At 42.6% G+C, this 12,954-nt stretch overlaps 1 pseudogene; it reads left to right on the forward strand.

The window, feature by feature from the left end:
• The first annotated feature begins 5,419 nt into the window (after window positions 1-5,419).
• On the forward strand, window positions 5,420-9,701 carry LOC145158807 (uncharacterized; annotated as a pseudogene).
• The last annotated feature ends 3,253 nt before the right edge of the window (window positions 9,702-12,954 follow it).

Consider the following 12,954-nt stretch of genomic DNA (forward strand, 5'->3'; position numbering starts at 1 on the left):
TTTGGCATATATCACGGATACGAGGGCTGAGACCCCGAGGGATTTGGACAGTGTACCGGTTGTACAGGAGTTTCGGGATGTCTTTCCCGAGGAGTTACCTGGAGTGCCACCGGAGAGGCAGGTGGAGTTTCGCATTGATTTGGTACGGGGTGCCACTCCGATAGCCAAGGCACCGTACCGGCTAGCTACGTTCGAGATGCAGGAGCTATCTACGCAGCTTTAGGAGCTGTTAGACCGAGGGTTTATCCGTCCGAGCAATTCCCCGTGGGGAGCTCCGATCCTGTTCGTGAAAAAGAAGGACGAGACACACTAGATGTACATTGCTTATCGAGAGATGAACAAACTAACGGTGAAAAACCATTATCCGCTGCCGAGGAATGACGATTTGTTCGATCAGCTGCAGGGTGCGTCTTGGTTTTCCAAGATTGATCTTCGGTCGGGATACCATCAGATGATGATTCGGGATGAGGATATACCGAAGACAACTTTCCTGACCCGGTACAGATACTATGAGTTTGTGGTGATGCCATTTGGGCTCACCAATACCCCAGCACCGTTCATGGATCTCATGAACAGAGTGTGTAGACCGATGCTGGATCGGTCGGTGATCGTTTTCATTGGTGATATACTGGTCTATTCTAAGACCAAGGAGCAGCATGAGCAGCATCTGAGGGAGGTATTGGAGACACTGAGAATGGAAAGGCTTTATGCCAAGTTCTCAAAGTGTGATTTTTGGCTGCGTGAGGTGCAGTTTTTGGGGCACATCATCAACCAGGAGGGCATTTCGGTTGATCCGGCCAAGATTGAGGCTGTGATGCGGTGGGAAATACCGAAGAACGCATCTGAGATTCGTAGCTTCTTGGGTTTAGCAGGGTACTATTAGAGATTCATCCAGGATTTCTCAAAGATCGCCGTGCCTTTGACCCGCTTGACCAAGAAGAATGTGACATTTCGATGGGGCATGGATCGGCGGTTGACTTTTGAGACCCTGAGATAGAGGTTATGCGAGGCTCCGATTTTAGTACTACCTGAGGGGCTGGATGATTTGGTAGTGTATTGTGATGCATCGATCTCAGGGTTAGGCGTGGTACTGATGCAAAGAGGGCATGCGATCGCGTACGCTTGGAGGCAGTTGAAGCCTCACGAGGCGAACTACCCTACTCACGACCTGGAAATGGGGGCAGTGGTGTTTGCCCTCAAGATTTGGAGGCACTACTTGTATGGAGTGAGGTGCACTATTTATACTGATCACAAGAGTTTGAAATATTTGATGGATCATCAGAACCTCAACATGCGACAAATGAGGTGGTTGGATGTGCTGAAACATTATGACTGCGAGATATTATACCATCCAGGGAAGGCCAACGTGGTGGCCGATGCTTTGAGCCGCAAGACGGCAGGTTCTCCGATTGGGAATGTCTGTCTGAGGATGACGATGGTCTCTCCACTACTAGATATGATCAAGAGAGCTCAAGTAGAGGGTTTAAAGAAAGAGAACTGGAAAATAGAGCGGATCCGGGGGCAGTTTCCCTTGTTTGTATGGGATGGTCGGGGGCTCTTGACACAGTGTGGCCAGGTCTGGGTACCGGTCACCAGGGGAGTGAGACAGAAGATATTGGAGGAGGCGCACAATTCCAAGTTCTCTATACATCCGGGAGCTACAAAAATGTATAGGGATCTGAGACTGAGCTATTGGTGGCCCTGCATGAACTGGGAGATCGCTTGGTTCGTGGAGCGGTGCTTGACTTGCAGGAAGGTCAAGGCCGAAGATCAGCGGCCATATGACAAGGTTCAGCCGTTACCCATTCCTATGTGGAAGTGGGAGGAGATCACCATGGACTTCATCACAAAGTTACCAAGGACAGCGAGGGGTGTGGATGCCATATGGGTGATTGTGTACCGGTTGACGAAGAGTGCCCAATTTATTCCAATCTCCGAGAGCATCTCCGCTGAGAAATTGGTGGATATTTATGTGCGAGAGGTGGTGGCTAGACACGGGGTGCCAGTGTCACTAGTCTCTGACAGAGATGTTCGATTTACTTCCAGATTCTGGAAGAAGTTCCATGAGGAACTGGGCACTTAGTTACTTTTCAGCACGACGTACCACCCCCAGACAGATGGCTAGAGTGAGAGGACCATCAAGACACTTGAGGATATGCTTCGGGCATGCGTGTTGGATTTTGGAGGGAGTTGGGATACATACCTCCCACTAGTATCGGCCAACCATCGTTTGAGATGTTGTGTGGACAGAGGTGTAGGACCCCTGTTTGTTGGGGTGAGGTAGGGCACCGGGGCATAGGGAGCACTAAAGTGGTGCTCAAGACTACTGAGTTGATTCAACAGGTGCATGACAGGCTACGAGTCGCACAGAGCCTTCAGAAAAAGCTATGCTGACCGGCGTCGATTAGATCTTGAGTTCCAGGTGGGGGACTTTGTGTTACTAAAGGTGTCGCCATGGAAGGGATTCATCAGGTTTCGTAAAAGAGGCAAGTTGGGGCTGCGATATATTGGCCCATTCAAGATTTCAGCCTGAGTAGACAAGGTGGCTTACCGCTTGGATCTGCCGGACGAGCTTAGCCAGATACACAACACCTTCCATGTGTTACAGAAGAGACCACGATCGTTTCTCAGGACGACATTCAGGTGGACGAGAGCCTGAACTATATTGAGAGACCCGTTGCGATTTTGGATAGGAAGACCAAGGTTCTTCGGAACAAGGAAGTGAAACTAGTGAAGGTTCAATGGCAGCACCGAAGGGGCTCCGAATGGACATGGGAGCCGGAAGAGGAGATGCGAGATCACTATCCGGACTTGTTCGCGTCAGTAGACTTCGAGGACGAAGTCTAGTTCAATTGGGGGAGATTTGTAACACCTGTTCCAGGTATTATTTAATTTTTCAAGTTTTAGGGTTTTAGGCTCGGACTCGACGAGTTGGGGAGCTCCAACTCGTCGAGTAGAGATACTTAGGTGGACGCGGGATTTAGATCCTACTCGACGAGTCGGAAGGCCCTGAATCGACGAGTAGGCGCTGTAAAGGAAAACCCTAATTTTTAGGGTTTGCACCATATATAAAGGAGTAAATCCACCTCTTGTGGCCTCCCTTACCGCTTCACTACCCATGGAAGAGACCATAAGCCATTATTTGCTGTTCCTTGTGCTCGAGAGACTAAAAAATGGTTTTTGGTGCATTTTGTTGAAGGAGTTTGAAGGGTGAGAAGCTTGGAACGGGAAGGAGATTGTAGATCCAACATCTACAACGTTTGGGCACTCATTTGAAGGTAGCAAGTTGTTACCTTGATCATTCTAGCATTAGATCCCCTTTTTCTTGGGTTTTAGGCCATTTCTAGTATATTTGTGAAGCATTTCGGGTGTTGGGTAAGATCTGGAGTTGCAACTTCATATCTGGACTCCTCTAATTCCTTCGAGTTATAAATTTGTTGAATTTATCAAGCTTGGTCCTTCTCTTTGGCTAATACCCCTCCCTTAGCTTGGTTTTGGCAGTTAAGAGCTTGCATGCACGTAAAGTTTGCAACTTTACGTGGAAACCATGCCTTAGGAGGCTAGATCTGCAATCTGGAGCTTTGGGGTAGCTTAAAAACATCTGAACACAAAAAGGACTGAAGGAACTCATCGAGTCCCTTAACCAACTCATCGAGTCCCTTAACCAACTCATCGAGGAAATCATATTGTTTAATTAATATTGATCAAGAATTAATTTAGAACTAATTTTGTGGTCAAAAGAGATTAATTAAATTAAGGAGACTGATACTGTAATTATAAGATAGTTACAAATGTGGGCTTAAGATCCATAAGGAAGCAGTGGACGAATTCTATATGAGAGTCCATATAGAAATCGTCCAAGGGGCCTTCTGGAAGGATCTTTGGGCTGCTTAGGGCTTAAGCAACTGGATTAGGGTTTCCAAGTTGAAAACCCTAGTAGCCTCAACTATATAAGGACCCCTAAGGCTCCAAAAAACGTGGCTAAGCATTCCTAAGAGGATCTTGGACGTTTTGGTGCCTCTCCTCCCTCTCCTAAGTCGCCTTGTTGCTAGTGGTGTTTGTGACTCCATTAGAGGTGCAACATTTGAGGCACTAGGCTTTCCGAAGTCAAGATCAAGGATGTTTGTGATTGTTATTGCTACATAACAATCAAGGGAATATTCCTAACCCTAATTATATGTGATTTTTATATTTGTATGCTAGTCAATTAGGGTTTATTGCTTTGGTATTAAATGTTGTATGTTTACTTAGAAAAACCTAGATCAAAGCAATTAGGGTTGCATGTACACCATAGGATTGATGTTATGCACATAACCCAACAAAAATGAAATAAAGTTTGAACCTTTGGCACTTACAAAGGTCCAACAGCAAGAAGAGATGATGATGATGTTGTTTCTTTGCAAATTCCACCACTAGAATGTTGGATATTAAAATGTTTGACAAATGAACTTTTTATTTTTGACCTATTAGTTTTAGGGTTTTTCAGATTTTAAACCCTACGACTATAAATAGTTTAGGTCATTTTTATTTTTTGAGGGAGTCTCCTTTTTTACTTTTAACTTTCGTTTTTCTCATTGACAGAGAAAGTGGGAGTTCATCATTTTCATGTGAGGTTTCTCCTTTGTAATCAGATCTGATGATCATATGAATGAAGAAATATTTCACTAATTATCTGTTTATCTGAGATTGATTCATCTACTATTCTTAATTTCCGCATTGTCATCTCATATTGTGTGAATCTGGCTTCCTACAGAAACCAATTCCAAGAGTTGTGGTAGATCAAGTCTTTGAAGATCAAATGACTACACATAAGTGTTAAAAGATAAAGGAAAACATTATCTTGAATCAAATGCAGTGGTTTATCCTAGGTTCAAGGATTCAGAAGATGTTGTGTTTCCAAATCAAGTCTTTGTTACCAAAGGAAATGGTGATAATGTTGCTCCTGAATTGAACAATTTGGTAAATGAAGACAATGTGAGTGTGACGAAAGAAGGATTTTATTCGAATCAAAACACAATGGAAAATGGTTTGAACAAAAAATCAAAAAATGTTCGACCATAAAATAAAACAAAACGTGTTTGGGATGTGAAAACAGAAAAATTCGTTGTTGACAATAAAAACAAAGAAATATTTGTTGAGTCTTTGCCTAATAATCCATAACATCAAAAGGGTAAAACACAAAATTTCAAAAGAGGAATAGAGAATTTGGCTTCTGATAAAGGAATTTCGAAATCAAAAGCACAAAATAAATCCTATTGGAAAAATGAAAAATCTTTTCACAAACAAAAGGTTTTTAAACAAAAATCTACTGAAACAGCAAATAAGTTTTCACAAAATGTAAAGAATTTTCAAAGAAACTTTCAAAAACAAAATGATTTTCAAAGGAATCAAAATCTTGTCCAAAATAATTTTTTACAAAATGGTTTACAAAGAAATTTTCAAAACCATGAACAAAGAAGTTTTGCTCAAAAGCAAAAAGTTTTTCAACAAAATGGTGTTGGTTATCAAAACTGATATCAAAATCGTTTTCCAAATCATTCACAAAGGTCATTTCCCAAAAGAAAATTTGAGAAATTGGAAGTTAAAGGAAGAAAAAGTGAGCCTTTTATACCTAAAAACCCAAAAGGAATAAGTGATGTAAGGAACATCAGTCATTGGCTTGAAGGAAAAGGAAATCAATCAATCAAGAAATTATTCTCAAGAGCAAATTTGAAGTGCTTACGAGAAGTACTTGAATGATTAAATGAATGAAAGTACTTCATCTCAAGAGTCTACACCAACGGTGCGAAAGTGGAAAGAAATTCCAAAGAAGAAAATTGATGTTTCTTAGAAAATTGATGAAAAAAAGAAAATCAAAGTTGAACCTTCCCCATTGTATGATTATATTTCGATTCCTGAAGCTAAGGAAGTTGACTTAATTGACAATTTCAAATCGAAAGTTCGTAATTGGGTTTCAGGTTCTTCATTGCATAGTGTATTTCAAACTAATGTCCAAGGACCCAAAAGGTATTGGGGACCTAAATTCTTCTAACTGATTGCAGATACTACGTGACGAGCAATATGATGAAAAGTGGTACATCGATAGTGGATGCTCGCATCACATGAATGGGAGGAAGGAAAATTTGAGAGATTTTCGAAAGTTGGATAATGCTGGAGTTCTCAAGTTTGGAAATAATTAGAAATGTAAAAACAAATGTTATGGAAAAGGGACGAATGGAAAATTCACGGTGAATCGAGTCGCTTATGTTGAAAGTTTAAAGCACAATTTGATTAGTGTTTTGCAACTAGTTGTTAGAACAAGAAATCAGGTTCTTTTTTATGAAGAAGGAAGTATAATCTCAAACAAGGAAACGAAGGAGATTCTACTGAAGTCGAAACGAAAGGGAGACATGTTCACTCTTGACTTGAAACCAATTGTGGGCATTCCCTTAATATGTTTGCTATCGAAAGAATCTTCGGATCTCAGCTGGTTATCGCATAGACGTCTTTCACATCTCAACTTCAAAGTTTTAAATAAAATTGTTCCTTAATGATCTTGTTCGTAGTTTACCTGTTTTGAAATTTGACAATGGTTCATTGTGTGTTGTGATATATGTTTGGACCTGGATAGCCCAATTAAAAATGGATTACTTGCCAAGGAGGTGGGCTTTAATAATTTGGGCTTTGGAGTGTGCTTAATTTCTTGGATTTGGACTTGAAATGGGGTGGGCCGATATTTTTTGGCTACATGGAAGTTGTGGCCGAGTTTTTTGGACTTGTTGGTGATCACTCATTATTTTCTAGTCTTTTATGTAGCATGGCCGAAATTGGAAAAGTCTTTGGAGTTTCTACTCTTTTCATTGAAGTTATTAAGGTAGTTAATAAAGCTAGTTAAATAAAAGCTCTTAATGATGAGCCTTTTCACTTTTGTAACCCACGACTCCTATCACCTATATATAGGGCCGATTTCTATGGAATAAAACATCACTTGAACTTGTTGCAATTTGCTCTCTTTATCAGATAAGATAGGTCTCTTATCGTGTTTTGTAGCGTGTCAATAGGTCTTGGCATTCGAACTAGTTCTTGCTTCAATAGGTCTTGAGGTAAGAACTAATCCTATCCTCTTCCCTACCCTTACAATCTCGTGTTCTACGTCTCTCTCTCCCCACCTATCCAAAATCAGCCCCCATACACGCATCATAGTGGTATCAAAGCCGAAACAATCCTGCAGTTACTATGGATTTTAATGATCCCAATTTTCGCTACAATCTTCAAGAAGCACTAAGGAAACCGCGACTCCTCTTAAAGACTCCAAGGAGACTAGTTTTTCCAAAGCGCGGTGCTACAAGTGCCAAGGTTTCGGGCATTTCCAAAGTTTGTGCCCAAATAAATGAGTCGTGACGTTACGGGAAGCGATAGAATTCCAGGACGAGTTACTTGAGGAAGAAAAAAGACAAAGTTCCACCTTTGAGGAAGAGGATGAACATGAAGAAGAAGAAGAGTATGAAAGCTACGAAGCTCCCGTCTATGACACGTTGTTAGTCCTTCGGGCATTACAAGCAAATGTGACACACGAAGAGGCCGACCAAAGAACTCAACTGTTTCATACTAAATGTCTTATAAATCATAAATGGTGTAGTGTAATAGTGGATGGTGGTAGTTGTACTAATGTAGCATCTAGCGAAATGGTGGCAAAACTAGGATTGGTCACGATGAACTATCCTAAACCTTATGCTCTCCATTGGCTAGATGACAATAAGAAGATAAAAGTAACAAAGCAGGTACTCGTAGGCTTGATGATGGGCTCGTACAAAGATGATATCCTTTGTGACGTGGTTTCCATGGATGCTTGCCACGTAGTTTTGGGTCGTCCTTGGCAATATGATCGAGACGTGACTCATAGAGGGCGGAGCAATGAATATGAATTGAAACATAACAACAAAAAAATCATACTAAAACCAATGTCATCACAAGACATTCGCTCGGTAAAGACTAAAGAAAAGAAACCGAATCGTACGATTTTCGCCACTGAACGGGAGGTTGAAAAGGCGATTGACGATGGTGGCATGGTGTACCTAATGGTAGCCAAAGATAATGAGGCGGGAACCCCTCTCTATGATGACGTGGCAAAATTATTACAAGGGTTTAAAGACGTGTTCCCTAACGATTTACCACCTGGCTTGCCTTCGATTCGTGACATCGAACACCAGATCGATCTCATCCCAGGAGCTCCATTACCAAACAAGGCGGCCTATCGGTGCAATCCCGAGGAGACGAAGGAGTTGCAAAGGCAAGTTGATGAGCTCGTGGAACGGGGATATGTTCTAGAAAGCCTAAGTTTATGTGTCGTACCAGTATTGCTCATACCCAAGAAAGATGGAACGTGGAGGATGTACATCGACAACAGGGCGGTCAACAACATTACCATCAAATATCATTTTCCGATTCCCCAGCTTGACGACATGTTAGATGAAATTCACAGGTCAGTTGTATTTTCGAAAATCGACTTATGAAGTGGGTACCATCAAATCCGAGTACGTGAGGGGGACGAATGGAAGACGACGTTCAAAACAAAGCATGGCCTTTACGAATGGACCGTGATGCCTTTTGGCCTTACGAACGTCCCGAGCACGTTTATGAGACTAATGAACAATGTTTTTAAGTGTTTTCTTGGTAGGTCTGTGGTGGTTTATCTAGACAACATCTTGGTGTATAGCAAGAGTCGTGGGGAGCATGTGATCCATTTGAAACAAGTGTTCGAGACCCTAAGAGCACAAAAACTCTATGGAAAAATGGAGAAATGCTCATTTTTTGTGGATGAGGTGAAGTTCTTGGGGTATGTGGTGTCCAAAGCGGGCGTATCGGTGGATCAAGCCAAGATCGATCGCCATCAAGACGTGGCCAACCCCAAAAACCATTAGCGACGTTCGATCGTTCCATGGATTGGCGTCCTTTTACCGCCGTTTCATTCGTGACTTCGTGTGGGGAGCGGATGCTCAAAAGGTGCCTTCGTGTGGGGAGCGGATTCTCAAAAGGCATTCGAGGCGATTAAAGAGAGATTATGTTCTGCTCCTGTTTTGGCCCTACCCGATTTTCCCAATCTTTTGAGGTAGAGTGTGACGCAAGCGGGGTGGGTATTGGTGCCGTGCTGATCCAGGCCAAGTGACCCATTGCTTACTTCTCAGAGAAACTGGGGGGAGATCTCTTGAACTATTGCACTTACGATAAGGAGTTTTATGCCATTGTGCGGGCTCTGGAGCATTGGAGCCATTATTTACGTGCTAGCCATTTTGTTTTGCATTCAGATCACGAGTCACTGAAATACATCAATGGTCAGAAGAAGTTGAGCCCGAGACATGCCAAGTGGGTGGAGTTCTTACAGTCCTTCCACTTTTCCTCAAAGTACAAAAATGGCAAAATTAACGTGGTGGCGGATGCACTATCTCGGCGTTATGCTTTACTGGCTACACTCGATGTTCGCTTGCTAGGATTCGAGGCGTTGAAAGACTATTATGTAAATGATGTAGATTTTGGTGATGTATTTGTAGAATGTAATAGTGGCACACAGGGAGAATACTTGGTGCAGGATGGATTCCTATTTAAAGGGAACCGTCTTTGCATCCCGAAACACCCCATCAGGGAGTTATTGATTTGTGAGGCGCACGGGGGGTGGGTTAGCAGGCCACTTTGGAGTGGCCAAGACTTTAGAGGTGCTAAAATAACACTTCTTTTGTCCCATGATGTTGGGGGATGTAACTAACATCGTGAGCAAGTGTGTGACATGCCACTTGGCACAGAGCTCATTCAAACTGGGCTTATATACTCCCTTACCCATCCCAGTTCGCTCCTGGGAGGACGTATCCATGGACTTTATTATGGCCCTGCCCCGAACTCAAAGGGGTAAAGATGTAGTTATGGTAGTTGTGGACCGGTTCTCGAAAATGGGTCATTTTATTGCTTGTCACAAAACTGATGATGCAAGTATGGTTGCTGATTTATACCACCGGGAGATCGTCCGGCTGCACGGGATTCCCAAAACAATAGCTTCTGATCGTGACTCCAAATTCTTGAGTTACTTTTGGAACACATTGTGGAGGAAAGTTGGGACAAAGCTTTTATTCAGCACATCACACCACCCACAGACGGACGGACAGACCGAGGTCACAAACCGAACCTTGGGCACCTTACTGCGAGGTTTAGTGAACAAGACACAAAAAGATTGGGATGTGAAATTAGCGCATGCTGAGTTTTCTTACAACTGTTCGCCTACCTACGCAACAGGTCATTCCCCCTTCGAGGTTGTTTACGACGTGAATCCCTATTTACCGTTGGATCTAATCCCTTTGCCTAAGGAGGAGTTAGTCCATAAAGACGCAGATGATAAGCTGAAGTCCATGATGAAGCTACACACTCAGGTTTGTGATCGCATCGAAGCCATTAATGCCTCGTACAAGCAGAAGTCCAATAAGAACAGAAAGGCCCGGGTATTTTTGGAAGGCGATTTGGTCTGGTTTCATCTAAGGAAAGAGCGGTTCCCCGAAAAGCGCAAGAACAAGTGAATTCGCCAAGCCGACGGTCCTTACAAGATAGTCACACGTGTGAACGACAATGCCTAAGGGTGGAACTCCCGGGAGAGTACGGAGTGCACACAACTTTCAACGTCGGGGATCTCTCCCCTTATCTTGATGATGATGGCCTTGTGGAATTGAGGTCAATTCCTTTCAAAGGGGGAGGAGATGATATATGTTTGGACCTGGATAGCCCAACTAAAAATGGATTACTTGCCAAGGAGGTGGGCTTTAATAATTTGGGCTTTGGAGTGTGCTTAATTTCTTGGATTTGGACTTGAAATGGGGTGGGCCGATTTTTTTTGGCTACAGGGAAGTGGTGGCCGAGTTTTTTGGACTTGTTGGTGATCACTTGTTATTTTCTAGTCTTTTATATAGCATGGCCGAAATTTGAAGAATATTTGGAGTTTCTAGTCTTTTCCTTGAAGTTATTAAGGTAGTTAATAAAGCTAGTTAAATAAAAGCTCTTAATGATGAGCCTTTTCACATTTGTAACCCACGGCTCCTATCACCTATATATAGGGCCGATTTCTATGGAATAAAAAATCACTTGAACTTGTTGAAATTTTCTCTCTTTATCACATAAGATAGGTCTCTTATCGTGTTTTGTCGTGTGTCAATAGGTCTTGGCATTCGAACTAGTTCTTGCTTCAATAGGTCTTGAGGTAAGAACTAACCCTATCCTCTTCTCTACCCTCACAAAATCGTGTTCTATCTCTCTTTCCCCCCACCTATCCGAAATCAGCCCCCATACACGCATCATGCTACATGTGAACAGGGAAAACAACATCGTCAAGGTCATACAATCATAATTGATACAAAAATCATTGAACCTTTGGAACTTCTTCACATTGACTTGTGTGGAACTTTGATTGTTGATTATCTCAATAAGAAGAAGTACATTCTAGTTATTGTTGATGATTTTTCAAGGTTTACTTGGGTTTTCTATCTTTGAAAGAAGTCTGAAACTGCTCAAGTGATGATTGATTTTATCAAGAACATTTAATTGAGGTTAAAAAGGAAAGTTAGAAAGTGTAATACGTGTTCCAGGTATTATTTAATTTTTCAAGTTTTAGGGTTTTAGGCTCGGACTCGACGAGTTGGGGAGCTCCAACTCGTCGAGTAGAGATAATAAGGTGGACGCGGGATTTAGATCCTACTCGACGAGTCGGAAGGCCCCGAATCGACGAGTAGGCGTTGTAAAGGAAAACCCTAATTTTTAGGGTTTGCACCCTATATAAAGGACTTAATCCACCTCTTGTGGCCTCCCTTACTGCTTCACTACCCAGGGAAGAGACCATAAGTCGTTCTTTGCTGTTCCTTGTGCTTGAGAGACTAAAAAAAGGGGTTTTTGGTGCATTTTGTTGAAGGAGTTTGAAGGGTGAGAAGCTTGGAACGGGAAGGAGATTGTAGATCCAGCATCTACAATGTTTGGGCACTCATTTGAAGGTAACAAGTTGTTACCTTGATCATTCTAGCATTAGATCCCCTTTTTCTTGGGTTTTAGGTCATTTCTAGTATATTTGTGAAGCATTTCGGGTGTTGGGTAAGATCTGCAGTTGCAACTTCAGATCTGGACTCCTTTAAGTCCTTAGAGTTATAAAGTTGCTGAATTTATCAAGCTTGGTCCTTCTCTTTGGATAAAACCCCTCCCTTAGCTTGGTTTTGGCAATTAAGAGCTTGCATGCACGTAAAGTTTGCAACTTTACGTGGAAACCATGCCTTAGGAGGCTAGATCGGCAATCTGGAGCTTTGGGGTAGCTTAAAAACGTCTGAACACAAAAAGGACTGAAGGAACTCGTCGAGTCCCTTAGCCAACTCGACGAGTCGAGTAGGGTTTACCCGTTTTCGAGATTCCGAGTGATTTCTGTGAAGGATTGGGGTTTTCGGTCTGCATTGGTTTTCGGTCTTCTGGACATTGAGGAACTTGACGAGTTACACAGGTAACTCGGCAAGTTGACAAGTTACTCAGGTAACCCGACGAGGTGCTGGATGCACTCAACGAGTTGTGGTCAACATGGACTGTTGACCTTGACTTTGACCAGGGTTGACTTTGAGGATATTTATGGTATTTCTGGATTGTGACAAGTTAATCACATGATGATTATAGGCAGTTGAGTTGGAGCAGCACGTGGGGTTTATTTGATTTTAGCTTGTCAGTTCCGTATTCACGAGAGGTGAGTCTCCTCACCATACCAATGGGTCGAAGGCACCAAGGCCGACCCATTTTGTGATATTTGGTATACTCGTTATTGTAGTGATATGTGGTATGATAGTTAGTTATGCTTGGTGTTATGCTAGCTATATATGTGATACTTGTAGGTAAGACAATGAGGGGAGCCCATGGCACTTGGATGTAAGACTATGTGGGGGAGCCCATGGATTTTCAAGTAAAGACCATGGGAAG

Source organism: Lactuca virosa, chromosome 2 (assembly GCF_052849685.1).
Source record: "Lactuca virosa cultivar CGN04683 chromosome 2, Lactuca_virosa_CGN04683_v6, whole genome shotgun sequence".
Taxonomy (NCBI): domain Eukaryota; kingdom Viridiplantae; phylum Streptophyta; class Magnoliopsida; order Asterales; family Asteraceae; genus Lactuca; species Lactuca virosa.